This window comes from Vipera berus (genome assembly GCF_964194415.1).
Source record: "Vipera berus genome assembly, chromosome: 5".
NCBI classification, from domain to species: Eukaryota; Metazoa; Chordata; class Lepidosauria; order Squamata; family Viperidae; genus Vipera; species Vipera berus.
This window is the reverse complement of record NC_138207.1, coordinates 52,684,386-52,700,387: the sequence shown is the minus strand read 5'-3', so window position 1 is coordinate 52,700,387 and position 16,002 is coordinate 52,684,386. Positions and strand designations below refer to the sequence as shown.

The following is a 16,002-nucleotide window of genomic DNA, read 5'->3' as shown; positions in this document are numbered from 1 at the left end:
AAAATTGCCTATGTTTCTTTTTACTTATATAAATTGCAACCTTTGGTAATTTAACACAGAGGTCCCCAACCAATGGGCCATGGCCCACTATCAGGCCTTGAGCCATTCTGAACTGGGCCATGGAAGTGGTGGGTGAGCATGTGCACATGCCTGCATCCCCACTTGTGTGAGCAGTGGGTATGCACACAAACTCCATTTGCGTGAGCAGCAGCCACATGAGCCCAACGCTCACGCAAACTGAGCTGTGTACACTTGTCTTCCACTCATACGGAACCATCCCCTTTCCCCACTGGTCCACAAAGCCAGAATGGTTGGGGAACTCTGGTTTAACAGATTTCAGCACCTATTAATTTATATGTTACTCTTTGTACTTCTTAATAATGTTAGGAAATAACATTTTCAACAAAACATCCCAATTATTTTATTCTTGTTTTTAACTGTTTTTATAATACTTATATATGGCTTCTATGTTTTTATATTTATTTGTACACCACCCAAAGTTGCTCTCTGAGGGGTGGTTTCTAAATAGTACATAGAAATAGAATAAATAAATCAACAAAACATAACATCTCACTAAGATAAGAGGTAACATGTTTTTATTCCTACCAAAAGCAATATCTAGCATTCAATCCAATGCATAATAAAAATGGTTTCACACAGAATACAGAAGGGTAAAAATCCCAATAATGCAGTGCTGATCCTGGAAGAAAAATTGGGAGAATTATACAACTTTCACAGAGATCCAAGAATAAGAAATCAGGGGAAAATATTTTTTTTCTTGAGATCTAAGGTCTTATCTATATCATGGCTGTAGGATAATCCTGACAAGAAGAAATATATATAACTGGGTTCCAATGACAGAACCCTAGCTCTGAACATGAAAGGTGAAAGGCATGAGAAAAATTAAGTGCCAAAAATGTAATAGAACAAGTAGCCACATATTCAAAAGCATCACACTACTGTAGATGATATCCAGTCCATACTACATGAAAGAAATCACAAATAAGTGCTGAGTTTAGCAATACTGCCTTCCAGATGGGAATAAGGATTGAAACATATTTTACCCCCATTATCGAAATTACTACTCAGTGTAACTGCCTGGTACTTAAAAATACTGGTGTTAAGATCTTTCCAAAACTTCCTTTAGAAAATTAAATACTTGATTGATCCTATCACAGGTGGGATCTGTTCCATTGCTACTAATATTGTACCATTAACATTTGCATATTGTCATACTAGCTTGATTTGTGAACTTTTTCTAAGATGATATCAACCCCACCATGCACATATTCTGTCTTTCTTTGCCGATTGTGTCTACTGTACTTGTATTCTCTTTTCCAAAGTCTGAACAATAGTTGGGTAGATTCCTTCTAACTGGATAATGTGCAAATTTGGGGCCTACCATTTCTTACAATGGCCTATTCAACCCAAAATAAATCCCTAGTACCTTTACAATCTTCTGATAATCCAATGAGGTATAAGAAAAGAAATACAATAATCCTTTCAATCAAAACACCATCGGATCATCACTTGGTAGAGCTTGTTAACATGGAAACCTTTACAAATGGAGGCAACTGTTTTTCAGGGAAGCAGAGTCCCTCTTCAAGGGAGATGGGTAGTTCAGAAATGTGAAATAAAAAACAAAACATCACTGGTGCCCCGAAATGTCTTCCTATTTTTCAGAAAAACCTCAGCTCCAGTTTCCACGGTGGCTACAAATAATACTCCAGTTCAACCAGTTTGCTACCATGTTCAACCTCCCCATCAAGTATTCCACGTGCCAAGAGGATTCTTGGGAAAGGATCTAAATTTCATTTTGGAACTTGGGTAAGATATTTTAAACTTGATAAGCCTGAGTTACTCCAATAATTATATATTGTTTTTATTTTGTTTATATTCTAGCCTTTTTCAGAAGCTCAAGATATCTTACAAAGGGCCCTCCTCCATTTTATCTGAACAATCAACCTGTTTAAAATGCTTTAGTAGATCATATACTGAACAGGTTGGATTAGATGGCCTCTGAGTTCCCTTCTATTTCTATAATTCTATGATCTCCCCCTAAGCTTCTCTAAGCATGTTTGTTGAGAGGAAAGGCGAAGTAACTAGGCCATCTTCTTCCTAGTGACCTGCTATGAGAAGAAAAAGTAAACTTACTTCCTCTCTTTTCCTAAAGATCTTAACGAAAAGCAACAGGGTTCTCATTTTCTCCAATGATCTGTTTGTCACTGATCCTCTGATCACACTGATCAGAATTTCCTTCAAATGAACAGGCCAGACTGCCCTTTCAAGAGGAAGCACTTCACATCCCTCAACAATGATTAAACTGTGTTCTGATAAGATAAGAAATGATATGACTTCTGCATCATGGGTCAAATTCAACTCCAAATGTAAAGTGTAAGTGTCTGGAATTCATAATTTCTACATTTCCATGTAGGATATTTCTAAGAAGCCACACAAATCTTGCATAAGAAGAAAGATTTAACTTAACTAGAAGATCCATTTGACATGGAGGAGATAAGACAGCGTAACAGGATAACTATATACGAAGGAAAACTAGCTATTCGATTTTGTTAATTCTACAAAACAAATAACTTTGTGAGATTCATTTTGACTGGAAGGTTGAAGAAAACCTACTGTCAGTGAAACCCTCAGTTAGATTAACATGGGTGCCCTTTTTAAATTCGCCTTGTACAAAGAGGTCCTGTGTGTGCTTGTGTGTTGAAAAGGCATTGTTCTCTCTGCCAGTCTGTGTTATCTCCTTCCTTTAAAGCATAAAATTCCACACTGCAGTTTATCACAAATTCAGAGAAGTCTCCTCCTCACATTTGGCAAGCAGTTGCCCGTCTGCAGAAACCTGCAATTTCAGAGATACTCTCTCCACAGTTACAAGTGACATCACTCCCTCTGATTATATAATGCTCTGGGAGAAAGCCTATTTTTATGAACACTTACTGCATTGCTTCAGTCTCCTACTGTAGCTTGTGTACCTACAGCAAGATGCAGTTTCTTCTTCGAGGCATACTGATAACAGAAATTCTGCCCAAAACAATGGTTTATTAATATTGTGTACATCTCATATAGATCCAAAATAAAATAAAAGGGACAATTCAGTGATTCCTCTCAAAGTATTTAAAACAAAATGTTACTGGATACAAATTACAGCCAATTTCTACATTAGGACTGTCTGTCTAAATGTTTCTTTATTAAAGCAGTTCATAAGCAGCTGTAATTTACAAGAATCAACCAAAACATGAATCATTTCCCTCTTTTCTCTCAATTATGCCCCCCTAAATTCCTACTGGTGACTGCTGTTGATGAAAAAATGTCAGGTACTTCTCCTGCCTGTATAATGATGGTTACATTGCATTACAGTTCCCCACACAAGTGATTAAAAAAGTATCCTTATATCATAAGGCAAATGTCACATTATGAATGTTGCATTTAGTTTTTGTTGCGTGAAACTATTTCCATAGTGTTTTATCTGGTAGTTGTAGTTTTAAGAATTGTATCTCATATCACAGTATCTTTCCCCAATAATGCTGTAATATTTTTCAGAACTTTTGCAGCAAAAGGCCAATATATATTTTTTATTTAATTGAACTGGTCTGAGTTTGGAATAGAAACTAAGCAGACTTGACATTTAAAACTTGCTACATATATATGAATCCAGATCCATACAATGTGCCAGACCACTCACTATCTAAGGAACAATTAAGGTAATCTTGCATGGATGCAAATTACATGTGTAAATAATTTCATATATTGGAAATATAAAAAATTAGAGATTTCAAAAAATTAATCCAAAGCGGTAACTGATGTAAAGTATTTAACCCCTGATGTCTTTTATCAGAACTTCATATGCATTCTGCTGAAAAGTGGCAAAACTTTTTTTTGCAGAAGTGTAATAATTTCAGCATGAGGTATTTGGCATTCCACTTCTTGTTTTGCCATTATTATTATGGTTCATCGCATAGTTAGCCAGATTTTTAGATAGGATTTGGCATTTTAATTCACCTATTGAGTCCTTCCCAAGAACCTGAGATAGGCAGATGTTGTTTGATGGTGCTAAAGGTATCTGCAGGATGTATATTATGGTTCACCGCATAGTCAGCCAGACTTTCATATTGGATTGGCATTTTTGCCTACCTGTCGTGTCCTTCCCAAGGATCTGGGATAGGCAGATGTGGATGCTTGATGATGTTTCACTTATTGCCACAGGATATTAAACTGTTCCAAATAAAACTGGCTTTTGCAATTGACTGATGGTGAATTTGTCAATGCTGATGATGCTCTAGTTGTTTGGACAATGCACCCAAGATGCCTATTACTATTGGTACTACCTTTGCTTTCTTTTGCCACAATCATACTATTTCTATTTGTGGGTCTTTGTATTTTGTAATTATTATTATTAGGCTTTTATCCTGTCTTTTTATATGCATTTGATAATTATTAGTGAATCAAAAGAGAGAGAGATGGAGAAGTAAGGTTTTAAATCAACTAGCTTCTTGTTTTAAAATTCAGAGAAAATTCCAAGTAAGTTTACAAGCTTTGTTTTTTCTATTGGCTAATCTATTATACAAAACCTATTAATTAGTTAACTAGTTATGCGACCCCCGAGCGTATATTTGGAGAATGCTAGCATCCCGGTTCTTACGCAAGCACAAAAAGAGGAGATTAACCAGTTGATAACAGAAGAAGAAATTCTCATAGCAATTAAGGAATTGAAGTTGGATAAAGCGCCAGGTACGGATGGTTTGACTGCGGTTTACTATAAGAATTTACAAATGGAGTTGATAAAGCCGTTAAAGGAACTGTTTCAGACAATTCAGAGAGGGGGAAAGGTGCCTCCGTCTTGGAGAACTGCTTTTATCTCTTTGATTCCGAAGGAAGATCAAGATGCTACTCAAGTTAAAAACTATAGACCGATATCACTTTTAAATACAGATTATAAAATATTTGCTAAGGTGTTGGCTAACAGATTGATGAGGGTTTTGCAACAGGTGATTCATGGGGATCAAACTGGGTTTATTAGTGGTAGGCAAATGAAAAATAATGTGAGGCATATAGTTGATGTGTTAGAGTTTTTGGAAAGGAACAACCAGATCCCTGCGGCGCTAATTTTTTTAGATGCTGAAAAAGCTTTTGATCAATTGAATTGGCAATTTTTGATGAAAGTTTTAGATAAAATGAATTTTGGGGATAAATTTTTGCAACCAATTAGGGCATTATATCAAAAACAAACTGCCCGAATAATAGTTAACAATAGTTTGACTGAAGCATGTAATATTGAGAAGGGCACAAGGCAAGGGTGTCCGTTATCGCCTTTACTATTTGTGTTAACATTGGAGATATTACTAGTAAAAATACGGAGTTCGGAAAGAATTAAGGGTATACAAATTAGAGATCAGGATTATAGATTGAGGGCGTTCGCAGACGATCTGGTTGTTACAGTGACCCAGCCAGAAAATTCTGTTGTGGACCTGATGGAGATAATAATGCAATATGGGAGGGTTTCTGGATTTAAAGTTAATGCACAAAAAACTAAAATTCTGGCCAAAAATATGACAGTACCGCAAAAGGCTCTTTTAGAAGGATTAACTGGATTTGAGATTGCTAAAAGGGTCAAATATTTGGGGGTGTTTTTGTCACCCTCTAATACAAAGTTATATAAAAATAACTATGAAAAACTATGGGGAAAAATTCAAAAAGAAATGGAGAGTTGGGAAAAATTGCAATTGTCTTTGTTGGGAAGAATCGCAGCAGTGAAAATGAATGTCCTGCCTAAATTTTTATTCTTATTTCAAATGATACCGGTTCTTAAGAAAGATTCTAATTTGGAAGAATGGCAACGGGGTATCAATAAATTTGTTTGGGCAGGGAAAAGGCCACGAGTTAAACTTAAGATTATGCAGGATACTCGTGAAAGAGGTGGTCTTAAAATGCCCAATCTTAAATTATACTATGAAGCTGCTGCGTTAGCAGGGATAAGTGATTGGATTAATTTGACACAAGAGAGATTATTAAATCTTGAGGGCCACGACTTGTTATTTGGCTGGCATGCATATTTGTTGTATGATAAGAAGGTAGATAATGTGTTTAAAGTGCATATTTTAAGACAGGCATTGTTGAGAGTTTGGAAGAAGTATAGATACAAGTTAGACTGTAAGATGCCATTGTGGGCAATTCCAAAACACGCAATAGAAAACATAAATGTTGGTTTCAAACATGACGTGACCACGTATAAGGAGATTTTAAGTTTGGAAAGAAGTGTATGGTGTTTAAAATCGTATAATCTCTTGCGAGATGAGAAGATTGTTCAAACCTGGTTTCAATATACTCAGTTACGGGCCAGGTGGAAAGAAAGATCAGAAAACTGGTTTTGCAATGACTGATGAAAATTTGATAAAGCAAATTAGAAATCAGGGTCCAGCACATATCAAACGGATATATCTTGCATTGATAGAAATTGATTCAGAAACAGAACTGGTTAAAGATTGTATGATAAAATGGGCCCAGAACATCCAAGAAGTTATTACAATGGACACGTGGGAAAAGATCTGGGTGAGGAACGTAAAATTTACACAAGCTCAAAACTTAAGAGAGAACTTTTATAAAATGTTTTATAGATGGCATTTAGATCCTAAAAAGCTTGCAAGTATGTATCCGAACTATCAGCCAAAATGCTGGAGGTGTGGTGGTGAAGATGCAACATATTTTCATATATGGTGGACTTGTAAAAAGGTCAAGGCTTTTTGGATAAAAATTTGGTGGAATATGCAGAAGATCTTCAAGCAAAAGATAAAGTTTTGTCCGCAATTCTTTTTGTTGGGTATAATTACAGATGCTACTGTTGTGGACACTAAGTTGATGTTAAATTTAATTACAGCAGCAAGACTTTTAATAGGTCAGTATTGGAAGAAGGAGGAACTGCCGACTATACTGTAGAAGAATGGACTTTAAAGGTTTCTGACCTGGCAGAAATGGCAAAGATCTCGGCTTATTTGAAAGATCATTCGCAAGAACGCTATATGATGGAGTGGAAAAAATGGACTGAATATATCCAGAAGAAATATGGGACTAAAAAGTTTCATTTAGCATTTGAATAAGTCTTCCTTTCTATTTTCTTTTTTTTTCCTATATGAAATATTAGTATTGTCTGTAGTTATCTTATATGAGCTAGAGAGTGACAGATTTAAGAATTTATTGTTGGTAGCATATGGATGTTTATGATTGTTCTTTGTTTTTATACCCTGTACTTAGCTCTGGGAAGTCGGGGGGGGGGGGGGGGAGGGGGGAAAGGGGGGGAGGGGTAGGGAGGGATAGGTAGGGGAGGGGGAGGGGGGATTGTTAAAGATAAAATGTATTTTAAAACTTTTCAATTAAAAAAAACCTATTAATTTAAATATACCTATATGCAGCCTAACCTAAGCACTGTACATTTAAAAACAAGAGACTTAAATTAGGGATCAGTTGCACATATACCAGTCAATACAAAATTTCAAGGCAGTATATTAATCCCAGTATTTATTGCAAAGTTCTAAATATAAAAAATAAAATAAAAAATAAAATAAAAGCCACATATTCAACCTGATTCTGAATTCTCCTAAACATTCTCTATAGAATCTAGACCAACCACATAGAACTTGCAATGCCATTGATTTGTCAAGCATAAATATAATGTTCACAATAATACTATGTGGTTGTGGTTGAATATTGCAGAAAGTCCTTACCCTTAAAAAAGAAAGTGGGGGGAACATCGGGGGGGGGGAGCAACTCAACCTTTTCTGTTCCAATCAATCCTTAAACTAGAAGCAATGCATTTTATTTATATGCAGAGAGAAAAGAGAAAGAAAATCTTGTATATCCATTGCATAACAAAATCTACTCCCTTCCTGTCCCCATACAAAAACATTTTCAAAAAACAGCATTACAAATTTCACACACACACAAAAACATAGGGTAGGGAAGCACTTTTAAAAGAACTTACAGCTGCTATAAGCAGCCAAGCCAATTCAAGATAATATTTTGAGACTATATGAATAACATCATCTGCTTAAAATCTGCATATTTACAGAGATTGCAAAAACATATCTGGGGGCTACCTTTCACAGTATCTTGTGAAGCCATCATATGACTTGACTAAGGTTTGCTTTTCTAACCCAAAAGACAACTGCATTCTTCTTCCCCCTCCCCCACAACTATCCTTTCACTGGCGGCGGCTGCTTTAATGCTGTTTCCTATTGGGCAATCTGCTCTCTAGCAGAAAAAGGACAAAAATCCAAGATTTTGCTAAGTAATAAAAACCAGAAATGGAAAGGCAGAGAACTGCTGGGGATGGCTAGAGCCTGCATTTTCTTGCTGTAGAATGTCATGGGTACTGCAAACTGAGCTGTGCAAAGTGAAAGAGCTGGGGCATCTGCCAATTTTTTATGTTTTTTTGCATTCTTTCAGAAATGTGGTCCCTTTGAATCAATGTTAACTCCTGGCAACTGTCTGGACAAGTCCCTGCAGTTTTCTTGGCAAGGTTTTCTGGAAGTAGTTTGCCACTGCCTGCTTCCTAGGGCTGAGAAAAGGTGACTGGCCCAAGGTCATCCAGCTGGCTTTGTGCCTAAAGCAGAACTAGAACTAATGGTCTCCTGGGTTCTAGCCTGGCACCTTAACCACCACACCAAACTGGCTTGAATGTCAACATGATCTAAATTCACACACAGCAAGGTCAATAATAGCCCTGGGAGATAATTGGTGCTTACTGTTTAGCTCTTTTTTGCAACTTTATGCCAAAGCAAGGAAGGAAAGACCACTCAAGAATTAGGAAGACCAATTTTAAAAAATATATATCTTGGTGCACAGTGTAGTGAGCAAAACCAGATTAATGGGGTCTGCAAAAGTGTTAGAAAACAGATATGTGTACACAGAAATATGTCCCACATAGAATACACAGCTTCAGACAGCTGGCTGAGATAGCAAGACATTTCCACTTTAGTGCATTGTATGCTGATGGTGTATATACATAGGCTTACCTATACAATATAGCTTGACTCACTTACTAAAGCTGCATGTATCAAGTATATTTCTGTGAAGTGACTGGTCTCTTTTGTGGGTTACTGCAATGTGGATTATGCAAACTGACTTAATGGATGGCAATAACTAATGTAGCCTTGTCTTATAAAAAGACCAAATTATCCTTTGGTAGCTACTATTTTATATAGGAAAAGGCTTTCCAGTGTTCCACTGCAATGGTGATAAAAGCTGTATGTGACAAAATAACCTCTTTTTATATAGATGTACAGCATATTAGGGACGCGGTGGCTCAGTGGGTTAGGACACTGAGCTTGTCGATCAGAAGGTCGGCAGTTTGGTGGATCAAATCCCGAGTGCCGCGTAACAGAGTGAGCGCCTGTTACTCGTCCCAGCTTCTGCCCACCTAGCAGTTCGAAAGCACGTAAAAATGCAAGTAGAAAAATAGGGACCACTCCGGTGGGAAGGTAACAGCGTTCCGTGCGCCTTTGGCGTCTAGTCATGCCGGCCACATGACCACGGAGACGTCCTCGGACAAGCGCTGGCTCTTCGGCTTTGAAACGGAGATGAGCACCGGCCCCTAGAGTCGGAAACGACTAGCACACATGTGCGGGGGAACCTTTACCTTTACCTTTTACAGCATATAGCAATATTTTGTGAATTCTTTGCCTATCTAATATATGGAGTTCTAAAGTTTGGAAACACATTTTTGGATACTGCAGTACCGTTGCTATTAACAAAGTATTCTTTTTCTTTAAAAAGATATAAAATTAAAAAATCTTACTTAAAAATGTCTAGTTGAACTACAGGGAGAGTTTTTTTTAATACAACACAGCCTATAAATGAAGATTTTAAAAATCCACTGAATTTGCCATAAATTTCCATCAACATGTTCTTTTATAGATGTCTATTTTTGGCTCAAACTTTATCTCTCTTCCCTCCCCCCCCCCAACTTTAAGGCTTCTTCCTCAGAAGAATGGGGGAAGGGATATAACCCATCAAAATCACACTTTTTAAGTTTAGTTTCAACTGATATGGTTATTTATGCAAACCGATATCATGATTCAGCTAACAAAAGTTAAGAATGGGTCAACGAGGGAACAGATCTGCTATACAATTCCTAAAAGGGTCTTGTGACACAGAATATCCTAAGGGACAAATTGTTCTTTAGATCTGCTTTAAGGGAACAAAGTTGTTTGCCTTGGGAAGGGCTGCATGTCTGCAATCATTTCACAAGAACAGTGTTTGGGACTTTCTCATCATTTAGCCAGAATGCAACCAGCAGTTTTCACAAAAACTTCTTTGGAGTAGGATTATTTTGTTAGGTTTTGATTCTATGAAATTGTTTCCCAGCAATTCACTTTTACAAATATCGAATCAAATCGAATAGAACAGAGCAGAGCAGAGCTGGAAGAGACCTTGGAGGTCTACTTCTCCAGCCCTCTGCTCAAGCAGGAGAACCTATACCATCCCAGACAAGTGACTGTCTAGTCTCTTCTTAAAAATCTCCAGTGATGGAGCGCCCACGGTTTCTGGAGGCAAGCTGTTCCACTGGTTAATTTTCCTCACTGTCAGGAAGTTTCTCCTTAATTCCAGGTTGCTTCTCTCTTTGATCAGTTTCCAACCATTGTTTCTCATCCTGCTCACTGGTGCTTTGAAAAATAACATGACACCCTCTTCTCTGTGGCAGCCCCTCAAATACTGGAATACTGCTATCATATCTCCCCTATTTCTTCTTTTTTTTAGACTAACAAGACCCAAGTCCTGCAGCCATTCTTCGTATGTTTTAGTCTCCAGGCCTTTGATCATCTTGGTTGCTCTTCTCTGATTTTTTTCCAAACTCTCAACATCTTTTTTGTGATATGGTGACCAAACTTGGCTGCAGTATTCCAGGTGTGGTCTTACTAGGGTTTTACAAAGCGGTACTAATACTTTGTGTGATCTTGATTCTATGCCTCTGTTTATACAACCCAGAATTATATTAGCTTTTTTAGTTGCTGCTGTATACTGCTGGCTCATAGTCAAGTGATCGTCCACTAGGACTTCAAGGTCCCTCTCGTAGTTACTGTTTTGGAGCCAAGTCTCGCCCAATCTGTACTTGTACTTTTGATTTTTCCTGCATAAATGTAAAATTTTGCTTTTCTCCACATTGAATGGGATAGGGCCCATTGTTCAAATTTGTCAAGATCTTTTTGGATCCTGAGTTTGTCTTCTGGGGTGTTGGCTACTCCTGTCAGTTTGGTGTCATCTGCAAATTTGATGAGTTCCCCTTCAATTCCCTCATCTAAGTCATTTATGAAGATATTGAAGAGTACTAGGCCTAAGATGGAACCTTGTGGTACCCCACTGCTTACTTCTCTCAATGTGGTGCCATTGAGGACTACTCACTGAGTACGGTTTGCCAGCCAGCTACAGATCTATCTGGTGGTGATGTTACCGTATCTATTCCACCTTTTTTTAGCTTACCAAGGAGTAGATTGTGGTCTACTTTATCAAATGCCTTGCTGAAATCTAAGGAATAGGCTTGTATATTATTAAGTCACAATGCCAATGGCTAACAGAATAACCAGAGGTTTGCATAACACGCTAAACAAACTGTTTTAAACCACCTTGTGGTGTACTGCCTTATGTAAACCTGGCATTTTGCAATGCTAACTATATGTGGTTGCCCTTGAACATCACCCAGAAGTTACAAGTTGGTTTGCCCATGTTATACCTCTGTTGAGCAAGCTGTATTGGCTCCCAGTTCCTTTTCCAGGTTGCATTTCCAGGTGCTAGTTATTACCTTTAAAGCCCTATGTAGCATAGGAATAGGTTACTGGTGAGACTGAGGGCATTTGTCTATTCCACCAACTAGACTAGGTATGCTCCAGGTCCCTTCAATGCTCCACTCTAGTGAGACCTAGGAAGCACACCTTTTTCAATGAAGCCCCCGTGTAGAACCACTCCCCCTTGAGATACAGGAGCATGCTACCCTCCTTTTAACCTTCCAGAAGGTTACAAAGAGATGATGGTTCCCCAGGCTGAGCACTGAGATAGGATAACATTGGAGGCTGAAGGTGGTGGTGTCAACTGCAGCAGAGGAGAAGAGTTGCCATATCAAGGGTTTTTTTTATTTATTTAATTGGTTTTATAGCTGTTCTGGTTTTGTAGTGCTTTTCATAAACAGGCTGTTTATGTTCCACTTTTCATCCTAAATCAATTAAGGTGTTATTTCTGGTTTCTACTTTTTTAAGCTTTAAAATAAGTTTGAAAAACAGATGATGAAAAGACATTGACTCGCCAAAGGATACATGGTAAATTTCACTTCTGTATGGATTTGAAATGTTCTCTTCCTGATCTAACTTTCTGATAGAAGGCAAATTATGAGTGTACCCAATTCATATAAAGTTCTCCCACTTATAATTCAACTCTGGTCAGGAGTATTTTGCTGAGTTGTAATTGATGAACCATTCCTAGCTTTGCCAGTCTTGACCTTTGGATACACATCTTACAATAAAAGCCTATCTTTATAATTTAGTATCGGACTTATTCTTAAAAAGTATTTTTTGTGAAGTTACATTTCACTTGAATTATCACAATGTTTTCTACAAAGCAACACTTTTGAAATCTTCTCTATAATTTCAGATATAATACTGTAGCAAAGTACTGATCAAGGCCAATTATAAAGAATATACCATATGATGTTTGGCTACCCACATCTGGAAATACTTCCAAAAACGATTCTTATGATACGAAGTCTCAAAGTGATTTGGCACCAAGCTCTTTTTCCCCACACATCTGTCAAGCACTGAAGAAGACATCTGCCTGCCTAAGTACCTTCTAAGGAGGAAGGTACTTATTCATATCTGCTATATTTACAAAGTGTGTTAAAATGTTTTTCAGCAGCTCTAGCCACACTTTGGATCATAACATATATTTTGTAACATTATTTTATTTAAAATATTTATATAACTGGCTATCTTGTACCAGCTCCCAATCAAGAATTAAAACAAGAAAACCACATAAATCCACTAAAACCATAAACTTTAGAAACAAAATCATATTAAGTAAAGAAGGTAAAGCCTTTTCTTTCCAAATGAAGTTCAAATCATTCATTGGCTTTACTCTTTTGTTAAAGAACACCATTTAGTCCTTTAGAAATTATATTTCCAAAAATTTCCATTGCCTTCTGGGTTGTTTTGTTTTTTTTACATTTTTTTGTATTTCCTGGTGAAGTCCTATCAAAGATCCAACGCTATTTAGCTTTCTTATATCAGTTATGGTTAGACAAATTCTACCTAGTCCAAAAGAGAATGAAGGTGGAAGACCATCAATAATCCAAAAGTGAATACCAATTCTGCCTAAACATTTTTATTTTGAAGAAAACTTTTATTTCAAAAAGAAAGAAAAACATCTCAAAGAAACAAAAATCCACATTGAATATCAGAATATATTCTGAATCAACAGGAGAGAAAGTTCTAATAATATAACAAGCTTTTATAGATAATCTCTCTCAAAATAGTTTTGATTTCCTCCATTTCCTTCCTTAGACTGGCTCAAAATAGCTTCTATTAAAACCTTTTCCTTTTGTGAACAAAAGTAACAGACTGTTTCTTCAAGAATTTACACTCTGATTCACTACCATCTCACCAAAACATCCTTATACACTACACTTAAGCTTTGGAGAAGTGGTAGAAATGTCCAAATACTTAAGGATGAAAGGAAAGCTCCAAACACGAAAACATAAAAGTGGCATGAAATTTAGCATCCATATAGCTTCAGTTTATAGTCTCCCCAAATACTTCCAAGTCTTCAAATATTTCTGGGCCTTTAAAACTCAGCAAATATACATCAGTCAATAGCATGAGCTTATAAAACAGACAAAAATCCATACAAATATTTTATATTATCCTGTGTTACATTCAATGAGGGAAATTTAATGCAGTCACAAATCCTATGTGGGCAAGCAGGGTTCACCCTTTTGTCACTTTTATAGCATTTGATAAAAGAAATCTGTTATATTGTACAGGATCTCCAAGTTAGAATCTTACTAAGAATTGCCCCTGGCTGAAAGGAGAAAGACAACCAAAGATTTACACAGCTTTTTCTAATCTAAGGCTCTCCAGATAGATTGAGACTAAAACTTGGTAGGAACAGTGCAAGAATTTATTTATATTTTTAGATTTTTTTTATTCCGTAACCTGCATTTATCAAAAGCTACTGCAGTTAGCAACAGAAGGCTGCCTTTAGGATTCAATTGCTATCTGTAAAACCTATGTCCTCTCACTGGCGGCAGTCAAGAACTTTGGGGCTAGGATGTAAATTTCTCCATGAGAAGGAAAAATCACCTGAGAATCTTCAATGTCTCATGGACAGAAGGTTCCAGAAAAAAAAAATCCTTGTTTTCCCCCCTCATTCTTTGTTTTTATAATTCACCTTTGGAAGCTGGAATTGACTGGAAACCATTGAATGTCTAGACAAGAGAAAGTCAAAGATAGAAAGGGGTTTGCTCCAAGGGATGAGAAGGATGTTCTTTCTTGTTCTACCTTTTCACCAGAAAAAGTGTTAATTTGTCCTATTAGCCTCATCATTTGGATGACAGAATATGGTTAATTTACAGATGTCCTAACAATAAGGCATATATTCAGCATAATTTGACAGTGTTAAAATCATCAAATACAAGTGCAGAATGTAGCCTCCCTAACGTTGCAAATAGGTTAACCTGCACATTTCTCAATGGGAGGATATATTCATATTGCTTAGAGACATTGAACGTCTGCAGTATGAAAGTAAAACTCCCCTGAATATTAAGGCCTTACTATTAATCTATAATTCCCAGTTACCAAATAGTTGGCTCACTGCACTCTTTACCTTGCCATGGGCAATGACAAAATTCAACTTATGAGGAAAAAGAATAAAAAATGCACTGTCAATATTTTCAACATGACATTTGAATGCAAGAACATGCACACTAATACATGCTTTAAGAGAATATACAAGTTTTAAATAGATGCAAAGCAATTACAAGATTTATTTCAAACATCATTAAACATGCACAGATTCTCCATTGTGAATATAATGATTACAGATGCACTTTATCTTGGGGAATTACACCTCAATCTCCCCCCTTTTCTTAAATTACAGCATTACAACATATTTCATAATGACATGTTAAACTTTTGACATAATCCTCTGCATTCTCCATCTTACAAATTTTCTCTGGAGGGTTGGAACAGATGTGGGACAGAGAACAAGAGCTGAGAAGAAATCTAATCATGGGGTATTATATTTTATCCAAAATAATTATTTTATCAATCTAGATATATTAACAGTGACTAGATTTTCACAATCTGAGAGTTTATGCAAAAAAATAAGTTGACTACAACATAGATATTTAACTGAAGATAAAAACCTGATCTCTCAGAAAGAACATGAATTCTTTAAACAATGGATGATAGTACGGTATATTCTAAATGCAAAGAGGGAGATGCAGTGAATTCTGGAGATCTAACGTTTTAGCCAGATGGGCTTTTTAAAAAAACACAAAGTATTCAATAAAAACTAAACAGTACTAATTCAAGAAATAAATCACCCTGTTATTTGTGTACATTTGTCTGTATCACATCACCATCACAATCTGATTAATATCCTATCTTTCTATAAAGACATCACCCCTATATCCTTAAATATTTTTATTCTTCCTTAAAAATGACTTTCAAACATCATTAGGAAAGCTTAATCTTTAGGTATGGAAACTGTCATATTTAGTTTGACTCAAATAAATTGAGGTTTTTTTATGATGAAATCATAAAAAAGAAACAGAGGTAGAAGTTATTCAAATTGTCTGTCTGTGAATGAATGTTAGATACTGAATGAACAGCTAGTTAAAAAGGCATGGGGAAAATTTTCTTCAAAGCGATAAACTTATATCTCAAATAAAGTTTATACTTTTAAGCCAAAGAAGAGTTTGTAGAATGCGAAAGAGTTGTGGCATAACACAGA

The 16,002-nt window shown here is 36.4% G+C and overlaps 2 protein-coding genes across 5 annotated transcripts in view; one reads left to right on the top strand and one right to left on the bottom strand.

Moving 5' to 3' along the window:
- Positions 1 to 12,862, top strand: part of SMNDC1 (survival motor neuron domain containing 1) — a 61,912-nt gene extending 49,050 nt beyond the window's left edge. Inside the window, exons 6-9 of one of the 2 annotated variants that reach the window (XR_014026531.1) lie at positions 1,684 to 1,827; positions 2,271 to 2,394; positions 3,556 to 3,716; positions 12,646 to 12,862. The gene's annotated coding sequence lies outside the window, so the exon portion shown is untranslated. The remainder of the gene's footprint in view (positions 1 to 1,683; positions 1,828 to 2,270; positions 2,395 to 3,555; positions 3,717 to 12,645) is intronic. The other variant, XR_014026532.1, reaches the window with a different exon arrangement.
- MXI1 (MAX interactor 1, dimerization protein) overlaps positions 1 to 16,002 on the bottom strand; it is a 69,792-nt gene that overhangs the window by 22,392 nt on the left and 31,398 nt on the right. The gene's annotated exons all lie outside the window — the stretch shown is intronic.